The sequence below is a fragment of the Camarhynchus parvulus genome, unplaced genomic scaffold (genome assembly GCF_901933205.1).
Source record: "Camarhynchus parvulus unplaced genomic scaffold, STF_HiC, whole genome shotgun sequence".
NCBI classification, from domain to species: domain Eukaryota; kingdom Metazoa; phylum Chordata; class Aves; order Passeriformes; family Thraupidae; genus Camarhynchus; species Camarhynchus parvulus.
In genome coordinates this window covers 30,984-40,195 of record NW_022148163.1, presented here as the reverse complement: position 1 = coordinate 40,195, position 9,212 = coordinate 30,984, and the positions used below count along the sequence as shown (strand labels likewise).

The following is a 9,212-nucleotide window of genomic DNA, read 5'->3' as shown; positions in this document are numbered from 1 at the left end:
GGGTGAATCTTGGTGTTTCTGAGCTTTATTGGGCTAAATATTGGTACTTTGGTGTTTTGCAGAGGCTGAATCTTTATATTTAGGAGGGGATTCTTGCTGAATCATGATGTTTGGCAGCTATTGATCTGTGCCTTGATGCTTGTAGGATTTTTGTGCTGAATCTTGTTGTTTTGGCAGTTCTTACAGAAACAAGATGCCCAATGACTTCCTGAGATGAACTCAGGCAAGGAGGAGCCCCCAGCCCAAGGCGCTCTCATTTTGTTTTTTCTCCCAAACCAGGATTTTTCATTCCCAAGCTGTTGCCAGATGGAGGAGGAAAATCCCTGGAGATGCCGCACAAGGAGGGGCTGCAAGGAGGAAAGAGCCCCCCTGTGCCAGGAAGGTGGCCGGAGATCCATCCGGAGCTCAGAGCTGGTGGAGAAGCCTCATGGCAGGGAGAAGCCACACAAGTGCTTGGAATGTGGGAAGGGCTTCAGCCACAACTCCGACCTGAGGAAACACCAGAGGATCCACACTGGGGAAAAGCCCTTTGAGTGTGGGAATGTGGGAAATGCTTCAGCCACAGCTCCAACCTGAGGGAACACCAGAGAATCCTCACTGGGGAAAAGCCCTGTGAGTGTGGCGAATGTGGGATGAGCTTCAGCCAGAGCTTCCACCTAAGGGAACACCAGAGAATCCACACTGGGGAAAAGCCCTTTGAGTCTGGGGGAATGTGGGAAGGCCTTCAGGAAGGTCTCTGGTCTGATCCAGCACCAGGTGATCCACACTGGCGAAAAGGCCTTATGAGTGCTTGGAGTGTGGGAAGAGCTTTGGGTGGAGTTATGCCCTGAGAAGCCACCACCAGCTCATCCACACTGGGGACTGGCCCTACGAGTGTCCTGAGTGTGGGAAAAGGTTTCAGTCCAGCTCCAATCTCCTCGTACATCAGCAGATTCACACAGATGAGAGGCCCTTTCGCTGCCTCGACTGCGGGAAGGGCTTCAAGTGCAACTCATACCTCATCCTGCACCAGCGCATCCACACTGGGGAGAGGCCCTATGAGTGTCCCCAGTGTGGGAAGAGGTTGCAAAGGAGCTCCGATCTCCTTGTACATGAGTGGATTCACACAGAGGAGAGGCCCTTCCGCTGCCCTGACTTCAGGAAGGGCTTCAAGCACAACTCCAGCCTCATCAGGCACCAGCGCATCCACACCGGGGAGGCCCTACGAGTGTCCTGAGTGTGGGAAGAGCTTCTCCAGCAGTTCTAACTTGACCCAACACCAACGGAGGCACCACTAAGGGAAGCCCTGTGAGTGCCCTGAGTTCAGGAAGAGCTTTGTGTGCTGCTCTGGCTCCATCTCCCATGGGAAGATCCATGTTGGATGATGCCCAGTGACCCCCGTTGGGCAGAGCCCTGGTGATCCATGGTCCAGGTGATCCATGTTTGGAAGACACCTGGCTGGGAGGCTCCACATCTTCCTGGCTCCCATGGGCACCTGGATGAATGCAGGGGCAGGAACATCCATTGGGACACAGACCAACAATGGCATTTCCTTGGAGACAGTGGATTTGTTGACTTTCAATCCCATAAAATCTTTTATGCGTTCAGTCGTATTTTCTGGTGGCATCAAGGAATACTGAATGGTCTGGGAGGTTGTTAGGTAATATGAAGGAGGAGCGGCACTGCAGACAAAAACCATTTACCCGATGTTCATGTTGCAACAGGGCTCATTTTTTCCCAAGCCCTCTCTTATAAAGGGCATTGAAAGATCCCGTCTGGATGCCCTCATTGGTTTGAACTCCATGCCCCTATGGGTCCTGGCCAGTGAGATGCCTGCAGCCTTGGGAGATATGTGATTGGGCGAGGCCCTTGTCAATCATGGTAACATCTCACCCTTCTTGTCTTTATAAATTTTTGTGAAGTGCTCTCTGTCATCCATCTGCAAGGGCCCTTTGCAAACAGGGCAACAGAAAAGAGCATGGATCTAATTTACACTGGAGCTGCAGCATTCACTTCCAGGACCTGTTAGGGGAAACTCAGGCCACAGGCATAATGCTTATTGGTTACAAATTACAGCTTTTCTCTACAAGCAGAAAGCTATTTAACCCTTAACCCATTTAACCCTTAGAGAAAAACCCAACTATTAAAAAACAAGTTGAAACCCAGTTATCCCTCGGGGAAAAACCCAACTCTTAGAAAACAATCTGTAAACAGAAAAACAGTTTTTAAACAGGAAAACAGTTTATAAACATGAGAAAAAATTTGTAAGCGAATCAAATCCTTATATGAACTGTCCAAGAGGTATGTGATCATTTGTGATCTGCTGTTTTGTTGAGGCAACATCAGGATGCCATCTGTGATTTTCAGTGTCCGTTGAAATGTATTTTAGGCAGCTGAATATCATAGGGTTATTGTACTGTTGTATTATTTATTGTAAAACATGAGAACATGATACTACTTAAAATTCAGTGTGGGGGTGTACTTTCACCCCAACCTTTTTTCCCCTTTTTACTTTGTATAATAAATAAAAATAGGAAGACAACATGGAATTTGAACACTATTACTTAGGGGGTTACTGAGGGGGTCTCTTTTTCACTATCAGGACTTGAAAAAACCTCTTTCAGATGAGGCTTTCTCATTTATCTCAGTGGAAGAAGGGTTTAACTTATGCAAAGTTTCATCCAGGTTTTTTCTGTACCAGCCAGGTTCATGGCTTGATCAGGGCAATAACCTTGGCTGAGAGATGTTTTCTGTATATATATTTTAAAAACAAGCTTTTATTAAAATCTAGTGCAAGAAGAATTTTTACCATGAATAACAGTGCAAGCAATATACTTTTTCCCCTTTGTTAGAAGTTAGAAATTTTGTTGTTGACTTTAATAGATTACTTTTAACTTTTAAAATGATGAGAAGTGGCAGAATTTCAGTTTAAAAACTTTGCAACTGAAATTTGCTTAGGATAAATTGATGTTCTATGTGTACTTCAGTGGATATTCTTTGAATCTTACCCATTTATCTTGAAGCAATGCAAGAATAGTTACTAGGAGTACAGAAAATAGTTACTAGGAGTAAGAAAAGACATGTTAATACACATACCTGTGTTTCTTTAAGACACAGTAGTACCTGCCTGAGACAGAACTGTAATATTTTCCAAATAACTTTAGCAGAACTAGAGATCACAGGCTTATCAATTTTGGTTTTAGCAAATGCAAACAATAGCAATAAGTACTGTACTATGAACTCTAGGGCAGATTTTACAAACAGTTGTACATTTTTGTAACTCTTGTGTGATAACCCTTCAATATTTTTACTCTTGGCATATGTTATTAGTTTATTAGAGTCTTTAGAATATGAAAACCTTGAGAGGTGGAAACTTGGTGTTTGTTTGTTTGCCTTCTCATCATCCATTTGCAGGGAAAAGCTGGCTTCTTGCTGGACTGGGTGAGAAGGTGTGTTGATTTCAGCTGCTGTGAAACAGTTATCTCATGCATCCGGCCCCATCTCTTTGGGCAGATTCGAATGTTTCTGCTTTCACGGCACCCAACCCCCACACATTTCTTTCCACCTTTTTTAGCCGGGCCGGATCCTCTCAGGGGCTTTTCCCACGCTCTCCTTCTGGGAGTGAGGTTTGCAGGAGCTCCTGGTGCTGCCGTTCCCAGCCCCGCCCTGGGGGCAGGGTCGGAGGCAGGGCTATGCCCACTGGAGGCACGGCTGCGTTCCACGGAGGCTGCTTTGGGTGCGGGGCCCTGCCCCTGTCGCAGGTGGGATCGGGGGTGTAGGCACATCCTCTGATGCAGGCGCGGCCAGGCTCCACGGAGGCGCGGCTTTGGAGCCCACTCGCTCTCCGGAGGGGGCAGTCTTGACATTTCCATGGTGATGGGAGGTGCTGGCGGTCCCGTTGCAAATGGTGGGGTGGCGGTCTCAGCAGCCGCGTGGCACGGTGTAATGGCTGCGGAATTCGCCTTTATCCCGAGAGGGGTCTCAGCAGCCGCCACGTGGTCTGGTCCCCCAGAACAGGGCGGCTTGGCACATCTGCCTGGGTCAGCGATATAACGGCCCAAGGTGGCTGCAGAGTGATTACAGCAGTCCAGAGTGGACATGGGGCATTTCGGAGCTGCCAGGGCCAGGCCGCCATCTCTCCACGTGGCTGAATTGTGCAATCTGTCCTGCCGGCTCCCTGGGCAGTACCGGCATTCACGGCACGGGCAGCCCTTGGATTGTCTCTGTTTGCTGGGACTCCCCCACTCCTCGGGGCTGTGCTGCTCCCCATGGTCACTCTGCAGCAGTTCTTGCAGCGGCCAGGGCCCGCCGGCTCCCTGGGCAGTGCCAGCTCCTGCGTGGGGTTGCACAAAGAAACGGCTGCGCTGCTGCCCTTCGCCCTTTGTCTGTCATATTCCAACTGTTTTAGCAAGTCCATAACAATTGTCCAAGGCTTTATAGCACTGATGGCTGTGTTCTCACCATTAGAGGCTGCCGCAAATATATATTGTCCAACCCCCTCCCAAAAGGGTAAGTTTAAAGTGGTCTCTTTGGACACATTTAGTTCACGGCTCTCACACCACATGAACAGGGCTTGCAGAGCCCTGTAATAAATCCCTCTTTTTAACAAAAAGAACATCCATGCCTTCAGGATGGGATATTCTGGTGTTGAAGTCCAGGCTCCCATGGTCTCATGAGATTCTAGTCCACAAAAACAGAGTTTGAAGCCACGTAGCACTTTTTGCTGTCTGCCCAGCAAAGTCCCAGTTAGACGACACAGCTTTCATGCTGTATTTATTCTGGTTCCACACTGATCCAGCTTTATGCTGTTTGTTCCAGTTGGTTCTACACTGATCCAGCTCTCTGTCATTAATTCTGGTTCTAGACTGATTCCAGCTCTACGCCGTATTGTATTCCGGTTCCAGCACCAATGTCCCGCTCTGATGCTGTAATAGTCCCGCTTCTAAACACTGTACTGGCTCTCAAGCCTTTGCTCTGTGCCAGGCTATGGCTGCTGAGTCCTCATCATGTCAGGGTCACCACATGTTAGGTCACATTGCCGGGGGGGAACAGTGCGGGAGACAAAGACCACTCACCCCCAGGTTCATGTGGCAACAAGCTTGTTTATTCGCAAGCCCTCCCTTATAAAGAGCATTTGAAAGACCATGTCTGGATGCCCTCCTTGATTTGAACTCCACGCCCCTTCGGGTCCTGGCCAGTGAGATACCTGCAGCCTTGGAAGATATGTGATTGGGCGAGGCCCCGTCAATCACTGTAACAGGAGGTCTTTTCCAACCTCAGTGATTCCACAATTTTGATTTCCTAATGCCCAAGGGCGTCTTTTGCAGCCAAATGGTGATGAACTGGGGCAAAGACCAAGATTTTGGAGACAAAAGTGGGTCTACCACAAGCCATTTAGAACCCCCAAAATTGGCAGAAAGCATCAGGATTCTCCCAAAAAAGGGGTCATTTCTGCCCATAAACTGAGGGAGAAACCCCCCAAAGCCATTTATAACCCCCCAAAACTGGTGGAAAGCAGCAGGATCTTCCCTAATACAGGCTCCCGATGTCCTTCCCTGTCAGGCCCCACTCCAACATCAGAGCCAGGTGTCTCCTCCTTTCCAGTAACTCATCCCTCAGGAAGGTGCCCCAAAATCTCAGTAATGGTATTGCCCCGAGCGCTTCATCCCAATGTGTGGCTGTCTCATTCCAGGCCACATCTTGGCCATCCTCCCTCTCCCAAACACAGCCCCATTCTTGGGTGAGCAGAGCCGCTACCAGGAGCATCGGTGTGTGCAGGGGATCCTTTATCCGCCTCATGCTGCTCCAAGCTCTTGAGGACAAAATCCTGGTTTCTAGGGCTGTCCCCCTCCCCAAATTTGTCATGTTTAATACCCAAGTGCAGCAAGCCCGTGCCCTGTGGCAGCAGCTGGAGCCGAGAGAGCCCTGGGAGCTGCACTAATGCCCGGCTGTGCTCAGGAGGCACTGAGGGGAGGGGAGTTCATAAAGAACTGCCACTCTGCAGCCCTCGCTGAGCACAAGAAGGCTTTTTAGTGCCTGGGATTGATTTTCTGGGGTTTCTGGGCTCCTGGGCCCAAGGCGGCGGCAGCAGGACCTGCAGGGCCTGGCCCATGGGGGCAGCAGGGGTTGAAAACTGCAGCGACACCAGCATAGTGCCTGAGGGCTGAGTGGAGCTGCTTGGGAACAACCCCTGGAACCCTCCTGGTGCCCGAGGGCTGAGTGGAGCTGGTTGGGAACACACAGTTCATCTCTACCGCTCTAAGCCACTTCCCCTTCTCTGGCTACCGCCACCGTTCAGCCCCAGCAGGGTCCCGCGGAGTCACCGCTCATCACGCAGCTGGAGGGGCTCGATCTGGGCCGTGCCCTGCCCGGCCCTCGCTGCACCTCCTTCAGTGACACAGGGTGGCCGAGAGCCCTTGGGGCGGCTTCAGAAGGCCCAGCTCCCCCTGGCTTCAGCTCTTTCAGTGACACGAAGCAGCCGAGACCGCCAGTGCTGCCCTGATGAGCCCTCAGTGTCTCTCTTTTAGTGTTGGGCAGCGGCCACTGCCGGCATGGATTTTTTGTTATTTTTTATTCTCTTCTCTACTGCTCCTGCTTCTCGCTGCTCTTGGTGCAACCCTTCTGTGACACGCGTGGTGGGGAACCCTCAGTGCGGCTTTTTTCTTGTATTATATACTATTCTCTATGTTTAATTCTATTTACACTGTTACAGATGAGCAATAAAATAGTTGGCTCTAACAATTAAGAGATAGATATTATGTGGATATTAAGAGATAGATATTATGTGGATGTATAGTTATGTTATGGTAGTATGTCCCCATAGTCCTCTTTCCGCTCCCCCTTGCAATAGCCTCAGCAGTCAGGGCATTTGGGGAAGGCTGGCTATTACCAAGAGGCAAAGTGTAACAATACCTGATCTCCAGTCTAGATGTAAGAAGGTAATCTCCACCAATGGACAGCGGAGAAGGAGTTGACTGACAAAACTTTGGGAGGGGCTAAGGATATAAAAGGCAGAGGATATAAAGGATATAAGATATAAAAGGCATCCATGTTGTAGAAGAGCATGTGGGGAGGGGGGGCACTGCCAGTACTGTAGTCCCAGTGCTGTTTTTCCTTATTTAGTCTCTTGGTTGTATTATTTCTTAAGGTTTAATAAACCTTTACAAATTTGAAAAGTGAGCAGTCGTTTCTGACAACACCTCCCACGGCCTCGGCGCTGCCTTTCTGGTCACACCCAACAGCGCCCATCCTGTGATGCAAATCTTCAGTGACACCGGGTGCCGGGGACTCCCCAGTGCATTTTTTATTCCATTTTACTCAATTCTTTGTATTTTATTCTATTTGCCCTCCACCTGTGCTTCAGTGCAGCTCCTTCAGATCCGGGTGGGGGAGATGCCCTTCATGTGGCTCTTTAATTGCACTTTAGTCTCTTCTCTCCAGTTTAGTCTCTTCTTTCGTTCCCACATCACCCGTCTCCTGGAGCAACTTCTTCGGGGACTTGGGGCAGCAGAAACCTCTCGGGGTGGTTCCAAATGGCCCTGCCCACTGCTCCCCACAAGGTCTCCCCACTGTTCCCTGGGGATTGGACACCGCAGGCAGCCCTGGCCCCTTCTTCTTCCCTTTCTTACTCTGATGGGATGGAGCCCCTGCCACTGCCTGGCTCCTTCTGCCACTCCTGCCCAGCACAAACTGGCGCTGCCGCTAATGGGGCTGGAGCGTGACTGCCCTGCACCTCAGGGCTGAGCTGAGGAGTGACTGCACGGGTGGGAAGGGACCCTCGCTGGACAGGGCAGGGACTGACCCTATGGACAGATCCCACACCCTGGAGCAGGGCAAGGATTCCTGTCCCTGCGGGGGAAGCGCTGGCACGAACTGACCGTAACTCCATCACATCTCCCTGCGCTGCTGGGCAGAGGAGGGAGGGAACTGGTGGTGGTGTTGAATTTTTACATTCATCATTACAAAGCAGAGTCACAAGTGAAGTTCCGCTAGAGTCTTTAAAACCTAAGATCACAGGCAAAGACTCTCTAATTAAAGTTAGAAAGTGGTGTGTTTATTACCACTGGGGTCATCCCTGAAAGGTGTGACCATGCTGGACAAAGTTCTTTACCCTCTATTTCTTTCCTGAGATCTTACATACAATACATATGCATAACTCCAGCACCTCCCATCTTCACTCTGTATTAAAATGAGGTTATTAGTCCTTCACATATGTGCAATTCTTCCCTTGAATTGGGTTGGTGGTGTCAAATTGGGTCAGTGGTCTTAAGGGATGAAGTCAGGAGTGTATTCATCAGGTCTCTGTGACCCTTTGGCATAATCCAAGGCCCCCTGCTTCGTGGGTGATTAACATAAAGCCCAGGTGCTAATCATGGTACTACTGGTTTCAATATGTTCTTATAATGCTTCACTTACTCCACTTCCTTCTACGAACAAGCTCATAATAGCAAGCAATACAACAATCAGCTCTAGCTTAAGCATCTAATAATCATTAGCGTATCATCTACCTACCTAACTTACATCCTGATCACTATGAATTGCCTCTAATCCTCAGCTGAAATCTTAACATTTTAAAATCATGCTTCGTGCTTTCAGCTTCAAACGAGGGAATCCAACATGGGCGCTGGGACTTCCGTAATGTCAAGATGTTACTTGATACTCGACACTTTAGTTCTGGCAATAAGAGGCCCTTCAGCAGCAATGTCTCTCCCAACCACTGGTTTCTGGCTCAGACGCAGCATGGAACTTGGACAAGAAACCCAAAGTTGCAGGAGAAGTAGCTCCACAATTATTTTTTTCATTGCTATTTTTCATTTTAAATATCATATATATTTAACTTTTTCTTTTTCTTCTTCTTTAATGCTATGTTTATTCTCTATTTCTATTTCCCAATAAGATCCCAGTTGCCCCTAACATGGTCCCAGTTTCTCCCAGTCAGGCCCTGTATGGTTCCTTCCAATCTCAGTCCCTCCCAGTAGGAGTCCAATGTGGCCCCAGTCACTTCCAGGATGAACCCAGTCACTCCGAGAATGTCATTTGCCCACATCATGGTCCCAGTTGCTCCTAGCATGATCCCAGTGTGAGTCCAGTCACCCCCAGTATGATCTGATCTGAGTAAAGTCCAGACACTCCCAGTACTATGCCAGTCACTCCAAGTATGACCCTGTCAGTCCCAGTATGATCCCAGTATGACCCCAGCATGGGCCAGCTGCTCCCAGTAGGATCCAAGCTGC

The 9,212-nt window shown here is 49.3% G+C and overlaps 1 pseudogene; it reads left to right on the top strand.

Annotated features, from left to right (window-relative positions):
- The first annotated feature begins 106 nt into the window (after window positions 1–106).
- LOC115916127 lies at window positions 107–7,676 on the top strand (annotated as a pseudogene).
- The last annotated feature ends 1,536 nt before the right edge of the window (window positions 7,677–9,212 follow it).